A 14,171-nucleotide genomic window follows, 5' to 3' on the forward strand; every position below is an offset into this window, starting at 1 on the left:
TGTTCTGTATCTGTTTCTTTAAAATACTTTTCAATTTATATTTTCAAAAAGTAACATAATTAATCTATTAAAGAAAATAAGAGGATCATGAGATAATAGTTATGAAATGGACATTTTCTTATGTAATATTTATACTCAGTATGATTTTTTATATATATAAAATTGGAATTCTGAACTTTTCTAGTAAAATTCATCTTTTCATCTAGTAAATTTCATCTTTTCTAGTCTAATTCATCGATTTTTTAAATTTTTTTTCACCATTTCTAAAAATAAAGGCAAAAATAAAAGGAGATGGCATGTTTTAATCTAAGATCTTAAAGATAATATAAATAAAAACAAAATATTACGTAAATCGTTTTCGTTGTTCGTTATAGTGCTTTTATTCTGCTGTAACATTTCTTATTCAAATCAGATTAAATGAACTAGGCGCTTTATCAACAGAGATTTTGAATTATAAAAGTATTGTTCGAAGTACAAGTAAACACCTAGGCTAGTCAGATTTTGAAAGTAACTATTACGAGGATAAATCTTTATATGCATAATAGTCATTGTGGTTATGTATGTTTATATGTATGTTCCATATCTCCTCTTAAAAGGGGTCAAATTCACTCAAACTTTACACACTTATTATTTAAGACAAGATAAAGGAGACCGCCGATTATGCAAAGAAAAAAAATTAGTAAAATTTTTAATTAGTCAGGAAATAACCGGAATTTTGCCCATTTTCATCAATTATTTCGGAGCAAATTATTCCATAAGCAATACTTTTTATACAATCTTAAACATCTAAAATTATACCTTTACATTGATAGCAATTTAATTTTTTCATACAATTTTTTTCTTTAATTTTCTTTCAAAATTTAAATAAATAACGGGCGGAGACGATATTGAAATAACAAAATTTATATAAACTTCGGTGTATTTTATTTTTTGATATTTCTGTTTTATATTTTAAAGGGTAATTTTGGTAGTAATTTTATAGGTTTTGAAACAATTCTAATTCATTTAATTAAAAAAACAATATAAAAACAATTAAAAAATTTTAATTCTTGAAGGACAATAATACGTACGAAAAAATCTTGCTAGAACATATTAAAATAAAGAATTTTGGAAGAGTATTAAAAGAAAACTTTAAAAGCAGACTATTAACAATTTATAAAAATAACAACTATTGGTTTGATTTATTTTCATGTTTTTTTTACTAACCAAGATGAAATATTTAATTAATTGTCGTAAAATATTCATTAAAACTTTTCTTATATTTCAGTATTTGCAAGCAAAATTTGAAGTATTTATAAAACAAATATTCATAAATTAGTTAGACATCGGCGATTTTTAAAAATTATCTGGTTCAATTTATTCCTTAATTTAATTTTTTAAAAATCCTTTCAGTTATTAAAAAAAATTTGTATAGCAAAATATTTTATATAAAAGTAATTTTTATTTAAAAAAAATATTAGATATGAAAATAATTTTGATTGGAGCAACATTTCTAATAACAGCAGAAGATTTTAATATTTGTCGTTATAGCAACCATGTTAAGCTGTTCGAAGTTTAAATGATCGTTTGGCAATATTTTATTTTTCATATATTCGTTTATTATTTATTTGCTAGCATGATGAGTAAACACAAAGTACTTAGAGCAGCTGCGCAGAGAATAATGAGTATTGTTGCTGACTGAATGAAAATATCACACTTACTGAAATTTGCTACAAATGGTATACCCAAAACGAATCCCAATATGTTTGCAAGATATAATATAGGATACATTAAAAAAAACTATTGGTTCCATTTTTATTTAAAAAAATAACTAAAAAATATCTTTAAGAAAAATCTCTTATATTTAGAATCCAACCTTGTACACTATTAATATTTCCAAAGATTTTTAAATAATATATTTTTCATTGCTTCTAAAATTGTTAGAAAACTGAAAATTGGATAAAATTGAACGGCAGAATAATAGATAATAGATTAAGTATTAGATAGATATAATAGATAATCAACGTGAAAAACATCACATTTATAAATTAAGTATAAATAAATTCATTATTTTGCAATGAAAGAATTCGGAATTGTTTTTATCTATGATTTCGAAAAGAAAAAAAAAATAAAACTAATTTTGTTTTCAAGCAGTATTGTTTTTTATATCAAAGGCAGACAAAGTTTACACAAGGTGATGAAGTTATAACATAAGCATCAATACTCGTCTTTTTAAGAGCGAATGTAATAGGTTCTAATCTTAGTTTAATACCAAGTTCTACGGTAACATTTTCCATAGCTGTTTACTATTAGTGGATTTAATTATTTTTGTCCTTAGTTTGATGTGTTTTTTAGAAATACTATCTTAAATATAGAAATATAGAAATTTCGAATCTGATATTGCTATCTATCGAAAAACTCCTTATTAAAAAAGTATTAGAAGAAGTGTTAACAAAATGAATATCTCACGTAGAAAATGGTTTAAATTTAAATGCCTGATAAACATTGGAACAATTATATGTATTATTAATGGTCGTTGTTATAGTAATTATTACAGATATTAACAATGATCGTATTTATAACAATCGTTATTTCATTTTCATAGAAACATTTAACAAAACTGCATATACAAGAATGAACTGATAAAACTGTGTAAACTGTGATAATTTACTAAATTGCATTAGTTGCAACTTATAATTGGTTAGTAATCACTGTGTGTTGGACACAGAAAATAGGAGTTTACTGTGCTTTCCTGCTACTCATTGCTGAGTTTCCTGTCTTGTTTATTTTTTATATCTAGAATTTTCGTTTTATCGTTCGAATCTGAAACCTCCTCTAGTGTTCTGTTAATTATACACAGATTAATTCAATAGTAAATGTATTTGTTCTTAACGATCTATTGTCTAAATAAGTTTAAAATTCCATTATCTTTATTAATAATGAGTATTAGCGCTCTATAGGACAGAAATACCAAGCTTAGAGCAGATATAGGATGATAATGTGCAAATTGGAGAGATATTTTTGAATTTATTGTTTGAATTTTATTTAATTAAAATGTAGACGAGACTTGATTCCATTAGGAAGATTTCTGTGCGACAATAAATAGAACAAGAATAAGGTTATTAAAATAACATTGTTTTAATGTCGCTTCCATTTTGATGTTTAAAAATATTTAAACTTAATTTAATTATGAACATCGTGTTATGCAATAGAGATTCAATTGAAATAAGACACTTCCAGTATTCTTTGCGAATCCGCTGGTCGCCAAAAGCAGCTAATCAGATAATAAAAGTTAAATTGATGCCATCTAATAAATTTAACAATATTTTTTTTCAATGTCTTATTTTAAGAGTGTCCTAAAATAACTGAGAAAACAGTATCAAATCTCTAGTGCTATTTACTTGGTTTTATGCATGGACTATACTTGGTTTTATATCATTAAGCCGATGGTGGAAAATCTCCGTTCTTATTTCTTCATATATGAAATAAACAAAGAAAAAACATTTTAATCCCCCAAAAATTTGACATCAAAACGTTAATGAAATAAATGTCCATGTTTTAGACTTAACTTATTATAAAAGCAAAGAAATGAATTAAACTTAATTAGCAGTTTGTGAATCTAATAATTCGAAAAGCAAAACAAGTTAAATAGTTACTTAGTATATACTACATTGGTATCAGAATTGTAGATTTACACCAAGTTTTAAATAAAATCTTTCCATTGGAAACCTATCTGCCCATTCAAATGTAAACCCAAGAACTAAAATGCAACGAAATAAATGGAAGAAACTTGTCGAACAGATATTATTATCAAAATTGCTGATATGTATCAAATTTTTCACTTAATTTGTAGATATAAACAAGGGTTTGACGGTCTGTTTGTTCATATGATTGTGAATGTGGTAAATCAAAAACATAGTGAAATAAATAAATAAAATTTTGTTTTTTATTGTTAACTCAGAAAATACTAAAGAGATCAATATATTTATTCTATTCTCTCCATTATGATTTAGAGTTAAATATAAAAAAAAAAACTATTAACTCATAAACACGAAAGAGACCCATATGTTTATTCAATTATTCGATTCAATTAATATTTTTTAGAATTAATTATCAACTAATTGATAAATTTAATTAAATTTTGTTTCTATGCGTGTCATTAATTAATATTTGATTGGATAAAAACGCTATTATTTAAATATCGATTCTGTTGGTGCCAATTAGTAGCCACTTCGAGAAGAATTGATTTCAACATTTCATAATATTAAAAACTAGTCGCATCTGGTGATCAACTAGTTCGCTGAAGATATAGGATATATTCAATTTCCGGTGAATCGCTTTGCAATAATTACATGTCAATGAATTTTAATTGTTTTTTACATGCTCCTTTCCTTGTGTACATAGGCAAGGAGCAAACCAATTTAGGCAAGACTCATGACATAACGCCGTCGAAAACGTAAATGTATGTTCATGCATCTTCAAAACTTTAATTTCACTTTTTGCTTTCTCTTGCATACATAGTATAGAAAAAGAAGCGTAGTCGTTAAAAAAATCGAATTCGAAATTGTGACGAATCTTCGTGTTTTAGTCTACCCTAAATTCGAAACATACACTTTTAGAAAATGTCCGTCTTTCTTTCTGTCTGTCTGTGGCAAAAAATAATTCAACAACGTTTTGAGCTAGACGGATGAAATTAGGTATATGGTATTTATACCAAATAACATCTATTCAATTGATATTTTTTTAAATCTTGGAACAGTATGAAATTCCTTTTTCTGTTTTAATATTTTTCGAAGTTATCATGGAAAAATACCAAAAATTAGCTTAATTTTTAATTAATAAAAATTCTAAATGAAATTTCAAAAAGATTGCTCCTAAATGATATTTTTATCTTTCAAGGTACTATATATGTACCAAATTTCGTAGCTTTAGGTTAAATGTCCGGTACGTAGAACGCCAACACACACATACACGCGCCTTCATCTTTATTATTAGTAGTATTTACTTTATTTTTTACTGAAAAGAGTATACTTATGAAGTTAAAGAAAGTAAAACTAAAATATTTCAATCTAACACAAAACATTTTAAAAAACATGTATGAGAAATTTTTTTTACTCTCTGACATGAACTTTGCAGCTGTATGAACTAGCCTCACTGTATCTTCTCACAAGATTCCTTTATTATCGAGCGAAGGGTTCATCTAACGTATCGAAGTAAAGATCGCACTAAAATGAACCCAAAAGACGCATGTTAATAACCTTCGATTTCTTTGCTTTTCTTTCTTTGAAAGCTTCTATGGCTTCTTCAGCTTTTCCGAGCCGCTGGCCGTTGGCACTTTCAGTGCAGAAAAATCAAAGGCCAAGAAGGAGGGTAAATTACATGATGATTTTCCTTTTTTAGCAGGTAAGATTTGATTAGTTTTCATTAATATGATTGGATTTACAGAATTGCTCATTCTGAATTTATTATTACGCGTGAGTGTAAACGTAAAAATGGTTTTTGAGTGGGATGAGATATTTAAACTGCATTTAATTATTTTGACATGATAATGTCCATAGGCTGGCATTCTATGTGTAAATTGTTAAATGAATCCCATGATTTGAAAGATAAAAAAATTTATTCATAACACTCCATAGGGTATCCATTTGTTTTTTGGAATAGTATACAAGTTTTAAAATCTAAGCGAAGTTTTACTTAGATTTTTAATTAAATGTTCATCAAAATTTTTCGGTTTTTCGTCAATATTTTCATGGCATATTGGTGTACAAAAATCGCTTTTATACCACTTAAAACGTTTTTAAAAAAATCTTTTAGTGATGCCAATTTTATTTTTGCCCACTATTTTTCTTTAATTTAAAATAATTTTATAGTATCTGTCCAAGAATATTTTTTATCGTTTTAGGCATTAGATTTATAGTCTCGTCGCGGTAATATGAATACTATCTTTGTCATATAATTAAGAAAAACTTTTTAAAAATCAAATAAAAATGGATGGATCAAGTATAAAACATTCTGATGCTACTATGGTTTTGAATAGAGATTTGAATCCACTTAAAATGCTTTTCGTATTATTTTGGGAAATCCCAGACCTTAATTCAAATTTATGCATTGCAATAGCTTTTAAAAAGTCCTTTCTTAATTATATTACTAACAACCTTTGGCAACTAGCTGGTTTTCCAAGATTACTGTCATAAAATATTTTAATTAAATATATTATGCAACTTGGTCTCTTAATTGTTTCCTCGGAGAAATGTTTTTAAGCTTCAAATTTCGATAGATATATAACTCGTATTATTTTGGAAACATTATATCATTCTATTCATTCATACTATGATTTTTTCTAATTTTCTGTCATCTTCCTTTAAATTTGAACTTTTAATTTGCAAAGGACAGTGATTAAACTTCAACTAACACAAAAAGTTTTTTTTTTATTATTGAAACCAAATACGTTTATTTAAAAATATGAGTATTGTTGATAGAAATTTCCCTATCGAAATCTTACATGGACTACTAAATATTTTTTTTTAAAATAATTTATGCAATATACCGGAGGATTATTCAATTCAATGCTTCTGAATCATATAAAATTTGTTTGAATGTTTGCTACCAAGATAGAGGTAGCATGGTATAAAACTTTAAAATTCGTAATTAATAAGAATATTTGTTGATTCAAATTACTTAAATTATAACTATTTATCTCGTTTACACCCTTTTAGATGTACACGCCTATTACTAAAAGTGTAGAAATTAGCTGTTGGACCCTGATATAAGGGAATATCCTGTATATATATAAATCAGCTACTTTTAAATGATGCAGAATTATTGAATCAATAATAATATAGATATTTTAAATTTTATCAATTTTCGTCAAGCTATGTTAAGCAAAAAAGCTTTCAAAATAGTAAGATTTTTGCTTTCTTTGAAAGCAAACTCATTTCTTCAAAATGTTTCGTCGTTGGAAGAAAAACCCGCTAAAATGAAATGGAAAGCAAAATAGGTCTTCCAACGTTGCTTTAATTTAAGATTTTTTTTAATAAAATGTAAAATAAGGAGAAATTTAAAAAAAAATCATAATAGCAGATTCTACTTTACTTACATTCTAAGTAAGATTACATTAAAATCGTTAAAATGACAAATGGAAACTGATTTCGGTTGTAGAAATGTTTTGTGAGACTTTTAGGCAATAAAAAAAGTGCAAATTCTTATGGTGAAAAGTATAAGAAAGAATTAAATATTATTGAATAAACTAAAAGGGTTGTTCTTTCGATGAAGATGTCGTACTATGACTAAACTGACAAAACATCTTTTCCTAAAAGGAAATAAAAGTTTAAAGATATCTCCGATAAATTTATTATTTTATTTAATACTCTTTCTGGTAAAAAAAAAATTAAGTACCAAAAAATTCATATCAGAAAATTTGTAAAAATAATTTAACATTGCTGCTGTAGGTTGGAACAAATGAACAGCATTATGATATTTTTGTTTCAGTAGAAAAGTAATCTTTGAAAAAATAAGCAACTGTCTTTTTCAGCTGTTCCAAAAATAATTCCAGTTTTCATTTGTTTTATTTATTCTTAATTGCTCAATTTTTAATTATTTTAAACAATATGCTTCGAGAATACGAGATAATGTTATAAGAAAAAAATGTTTATTATTATTATTATTATTATTATTTAAATAAGCATGAAAATATGCATTTCGTATTATTGTTTAATCGCTCTCATTATTCGGCAAAAGCAATAAACGGAATGCTAAATTTCATTAGAGTGAAATTATTGAGATGAGAATACAAATGAAAACTTGAATAAAGAAAATATTAAAAGCGAAACTGTTTTGATATGTTTGATATTGGAACAGACCCTAAATCTTTTTCTTGCTGTCTATTTCAATTCTATTTAACTACACTTGAATGCACAATTATTTCTCTTTATGCAAAATCATTAAAAAGATTAAATATGTTGAATTTGCAATTCGAAAATTTGAAGATAATGAATTTATTAAAACAGGTTACTGCACCTCTAGTGGCGAAATCAGGAAGTTACAAAAAATAACTCAAGAATAAAGGATATCAATTCAAAAGTCTGATTAGGAAAAGGCACATTGTACCATAATAAAAACACAAGAAACAGTTTCATGGTGTTTTTAGTAAAAACAGCAAAGACACTTGCGATTAACCCTAGAATGCAAGATTTTTTTTATAGTATATTTTTTATGGACTTTTTATTTTTATTTTTACAAAAGCCATTATGTTTTGAATAGCTGCATATAAATGAGGAAAATGATTAAAAAGAATTTAAGAAAATAAAATGTGCCAGATAATTACATTATGGATTAAGCAATATCTCGGTGACATAAATCATTTTATGACAAATCTGCAATAAAAATAAAAATCCCTTTTTACCAATATATTTTTTTACAATGCAAAAAAGAAAAAAAAACGACATATTTTGATAGTACTTTTATCGATAAAATTATTTATACAATAGCCATCTTAGTAATTTTCCAAGTTTTCAGTTTAAATCTAATTCTAGTACCGCTATTGTCATGTATAGGTCATTTCTACAAATGTTTGTCAAAAAGTCTTTAAAAATGTATTTCTAAATATTCACTATTGGCCTTTAGAACAATCATGTGTAGCTTATAAATGGAAATAAAAATGTGTAACGAAATGGCTACACATTGCATTGTAAGGTTAAAATTATGAATTTCCCATGACTGGAAAAAGGGGTTTCTTAAAATTGAAAAATGTATCTTCTGTATTCTCCCTCATCCGAATGCATTTTTCAGATATTTTAATTATTTTTGTTTACTTCTTTTGTTATTTATTCATTTCGGAATTCCGAATTTCCGAATATTCCGAATTTCATTTCGGTGTTACTTAACTCAAAAAAAAAAAAAAAAAAAAAAAAAAAACTGTACGATAATACAGGATAGTACAATCTTTGGTCGATCTCCTTTATTTTATTTTTTTATTTCCTGTAATTTTCTTATTTCGCCGTTAGGGTTATTATAACTTGTCTCAATAAATGCAGCTAAGTCACTTCAATATAGGTACAAGTTACTTCCCTAAATGCACACGATGTCGTTTTGAATTTAAAATTTTTAACCCTATATATTCAGTTTTTTTTTCGAGGAATTATATTTATTCTTGCGCTATCCATTACTTTAACGGGGCCCTCTTGTCCTACTACTAGTTTGTGTTTACTCATATGTCTCTCTCCAGATCAAAAATAGTTCAAGATTATGAGAGTTGTCTAAAAAATCCGAACTAAGTACACATTTATATCATGTGCCATTGCGTAGTGCTCTTTACCCAATTATATTAAATGTAACTCTTACATAAAAAAGGTCACCATAAAAATACTCGCGTATAGAAGGTATAAATCTGAGTTTGCAACTGTAAAAAAAAAATATCTGTAATTTCGATTTTTCAGATAGTAGTAAACGCTGTTTACAAAACACGCTTTATAGGTCGAGAAGCCTCGGGAAATAATGTAAGGCTAGTTGTTTAGGTAGTTTGAAAATAGATCTGATTTAAACAAAATTGATGAGAGTTCTGTTTGTCTCTTAAACATTTTTTCATAGTGGAACACCTTCTTATAGTTAGATCTGAAGCATACGATTTTCTGATTCTCCGCAATTTGAATTGATGGGAACTTTAGGATTACCTTTTTAACTCTTATTATTAGAATTATCTTTTTAACTATTTTTATTTTTTAGGATTACCTTTTTTTCGAAAGAATCAAAGTTTATGTGTTAAAATAAACTTCATTCCTAATGCCATAAAATCATTGGGTTTTTTTTTCGCCTTTCATTTCTCGTATATTTCCATAATTTTCCACGAAAGATCGGTTTGTGTCGCTTTTCATTAACCCATTCGCTGCTACGATCCCCATTTAGGGGAATCTTTTATATTTGGCTTATCCGACAGTTTACTTTAATTCTACATATTTATCAGTCAATATTATGTGTAACAGAAAATGTGTGTTCTGTGCTTAGTTTCTATACAGCAAGCGAACAAATTTGAAATTCGCCTGTAAATTGAACGGAACAGAATTGGTATATTTGAAACATTATATTTTTGGTTTGGTTTATACGTTATAAGGAAATATCGTACATAAACATATAGCTTAGAGGTATACAGATATATAAACTTTTATTATATCTGTTTTTTGTTATTTATAAAAATCTGTTTTTTATAATTAACCGTAAACACAGTCTTTTGTCTTTTATTGAAATGATTTTATTGATTTTTTTTTATAACGACACCCATTTGGAATTTTTGTAAAAATATCAAGCATTTTCAAAAGAAAAAAATTTGAATGCAATTATACTATTATACTGCTTTTTATGCATATGTATAAATTATCCACCCAAAAATTTCAAAAAAAAAAAAAAAAGTGGCAGTTAAAGGGTTAAAAATTGTAAAATATCGAATAGAGGAAATAAGATGACTCGTTTTTTGGAAAACTAAAAAATAATTTTATTAACTTTACAAAATTTAAAATTAATTAAAATTATTACATCTTATTTGTACATTTGTTATGCTAATTTAATATTTATTTATTAATATTTAATTGAGTTCCAGTGGTAAATCTCTCTCTATATATAATTGAAATATTGTATGTTTGTGTCGTATTCTTCGTTTACACGCCCCTGAATGGAATGGAACGAAATTCGGATCACTTGTTCCTAAGCATCTAGAAGAACTAATTGCACATTTTAAAAATTTATATACCTTCTAAAGGAAGCACAATGAAGGGCAGAAAGATTGTATGTTTTTCCACCGTAATTTCGAAGCACTTTCTCTTCTTTGCACAAAAATTATTTAACTTTTCAATAATATAAATTTCATTTCTGTTTTATGATTTTTCTAAATGTTCTTTCTTCGAACTCGCAGGGGGTGAGAGGGTCCAAAACTTAGAGATCATCAAAATTTCGGATTAATTTGAGTATGAGAAAGTAAAAAGGTTTGATGTGGTTTCGAAAGTCAGAACATTGATGCCCCCTCCCAAAAATATTAATCTAGGTTATAACCCACTGGAGAAAACCATTTATTTTAAAAGCTTCTCTTTCAATCTGGCCGTTGTTGTTGCTGGGTATAGAACAAAATTCAGTGCAATAAAGCTTCTCGAAGAAAAAACATTCAACGTAACTGTATAATTCCTGTAACAAAGTCTCGGTAAAGAAACGTCTTTTCGGCAAATCAAAATTTATTTAGCGGAGAAAAAAAATGGTCAATTTTGCCTGTCCCTGATTAGTACTCATTAAGAGGAGAAAATAAAAAGTTAACTTCACGAAGAAAGAGATTAATCAATAGCATGAGGAGAATTTGATATTTAATTTTGTGAAGATCGATAACATAAGCAAAGTCTAAGAAAGGCAAGGAATTCAACGAATATCTGCATATTCTTGAAATAGCAATTGGATCATTGAATGATTTATTGATGGATGATCGGATGACTTTATAATACTATGATGATTGGAGTCCGTGTGAAGAGTATTTGATGCAACTGGTTGCTCCCTAAAGAGGAATTTGAAGAAGAAACCAGTGGGCATGGTCCCCCAAAAACTTTCTCCAACATTTTCTAAAAAACTTGTCAGGCCTGAGAATGCGTTCCATGACATTGGCGTACAATAGTTACGAAATATTCACTTTTGGCGTGAATTAAGCATTTTTACTGAATCTATCGTCTCATCCTTGGCGATTAATCATCGGATAATAATATCCAAAAATCGTATTTGTGCTTTAGATACATTTTTCTCAGTCGAATGAAACAAACATTTGACACAGAAATATACTTGTCGTCACAAAATCCTATACCAAATTTGATATATTTAAGTCCTTGTGTTTTCGGATTATCGTGTTTTCATGTTTTTGAAAGTACAGACAAACAGACGGTCAACTCGTTGTTGGTTTATCTCAAACTTTGACAGGTGTCTACATTAGAAGCGTAAAATTTGTATATCGAATCTGGTGTAAAGGAGTAAATTTGTGTATTACGTATACGAGAAAGACAAAATGAGGAGAATTTAATCGAAATATTTCTCAAAGCAAAAATTTATTGCTAAGTGAGGGTACAAACAAAATATGCTAATTTCTTTTTAAGTGTAAAATCACAAAGAGTCGTGAATGATCATAAAATAATACAATGATGTAGACTTTTTCTACATACAAGGCTAGGTTTCTTTTTAATTGAACATAGCAAATCATTAGGAGATGATAGATTCCGACATAAACAAGAAATGAAGGAAATATAAAATGCTCTTTTTATTGTTCTATCAACAAAAAAATGTTTACTTTCAACTAAATTGGCATTGCAAAATGTATTGTTCAGTAAAATGAATATTTGAAGGGCTTAAGAGAATAAATATACTTTTAGTGACTTTCTCTTAAAACTGTGTTCTGATTAGGCTTAAATAACAATGGAATATTCGTGGAAATTACACACAATTAATGATGAAGATTGTGGTTAAACATTAAAAAAAGATTTGGGATTGCATTTTATGTTCCGAAAATTTTCAGATGAATAAAAAACACTTTTAATTCAGAAAAATGCAAAATTCTTTTAAAAAATAAAGCACGTGTGAATAAAAATATTTCTAAAGAATTTTTAATTAGAATTACAAAATCACACACAATATCGTTCTAAATAAATTGACATAACATGACAAGAAAAAATAATAGAAAAATCAAGAATTAAATGGCCTGGAATATTTTGAATTTTTAAAAATTATATATTCTTCATTTTAAAAAAATAATGCATTTCATTTTATAAAGTTTTTTAAAGATGTTTTATGTACTTATATTTTAATAAATATGTATATGAAATTTCTTTATTCTAAGCGGATAATTCGCAAAAATGCCTTATAGAGACTACCATCCTCTTAAATCAGTGGAAGAAGTCCCAAAAATTATCGTTTACTTTCTAATAAAGGTGCTATCTCCTCCTCCCCCCTCCCCTCAAAAAATTAACAATCTTGTGTAAGGCGAAGAACACCTTGCATAGCACTGTCATGCAATTGTTATGAAATATTAAACTTTGGCGTGAATTAAAATTTTTTAATATCTTACGTATGATTCTAGGTAATTTTCTTGTTGATTAATCTCTGGTATGCAATTAATAGTGCCTTAAAAACAAATGTGTTTATTAGACTCGCTTTAACCAACCAACCGACTGAAAAAAAATTATTAATTCTGTTGTAGTTACAAAATCACGTATCAAATTTGGTATATTTTAGCCAGTACGATTTTGAGTTATTTACATGCTTTTGAAAGGACAGACCAAAACACGGTCAACTACTAGCTGGATCTGGCACAAAATTTGACAGATTTTTGCACTCTAGATATTAAATATCTGTACCTAATATACCGATAGGGTTAACTTATATTCTAACAGCCGGACAGACAGATTTTCTTTAAATAGATTTTGCTCAAAATTTATCAGAAATCAGCAAATTTAGTATAAAGCCATATATCAAATTTCATCCTTCTAGAAAAGTGTTTCTGAGTTATCTTTAGCACAGACAGACAGACATAACGCCGAAAATGCATTTTTTGTACTCGAATCGGGAGGACTCTTTAAAATTTCGAGTTTAAATCTTTTTCTCGATTACATTATTTTCTGTATATTTCGAATATGAGAAAAAAAAAAAAAAAGAATCAGAAACGAATTTTTGCAATCGGAAAAAAAAAAAAAAAAAAACCTTTGTAAGGTCAAGAATTCAGCATTACAAAATTATCTTCTCATTAAAGGGTGAAAGTATCTAAAAGATAAGACATCCAATGAGATAACATATTTGAGATAAAAAAAAATGTCTGTTTTCATTCTTTAATAAATCATAACGAAGGGTTGTGTCATTTGTCAAGCTTTTCTTTAATGTGACGGTGATCTTTCTTTAATCATGGTGATATACGGCACGAAAATTCACGTACGGTTGTTGTCCAAAACAAACAAACAAAAAAAATTTCGCAATGAAATAAATGACTACAAAGGTTACCTTAAAACTCTACAACATAAAAAAAAATCCTGGTTTCAGTTTTAAGGGTATATATATTTTTTAAACATTTGTCATTTAAGACTGATAAAAGTAATCCTTATAGTAAATAAATAAAAAAAGAAACCTTGAAAATGGAAGTCATTTTTTACTTTTGAGAATGAATTTGAAGCAAGAGAATTTTTATATGAACT

The 14,171-nt window shown here is 27.1% G+C and overlaps 1 protein-coding gene across 1 annotated transcript in view; it reads left to right on the forward strand.

Annotated features, from left to right (window-relative positions):
• Positions 1–5,337: 5,337 nt before the first annotated feature.
• Positions 5,338–14,171, forward strand: part of LOC129985297 (membrane-associated transporter protein-like) — a 47,111-nt gene continuing 38,277 nt past the window's right edge. Inside the window, exon 1 of the mRNA XM_056095274.1 lies at positions 5,338–5,382. The gene's annotated coding sequence lies outside the window, so the exon portion shown is untranslated. The remainder of the gene's footprint in view (positions 5,383–14,171) is intronic.

Source organism: Argiope bruennichi, chromosome 9 (genome assembly GCF_947563725.1).
Source record: "Argiope bruennichi chromosome 9, qqArgBrue1.1, whole genome shotgun sequence".
In the NCBI taxonomy this organism is placed as follows: domain Eukaryota; kingdom Metazoa; phylum Arthropoda; class Arachnida; order Araneae; family Araneidae; genus Argiope; species Argiope bruennichi.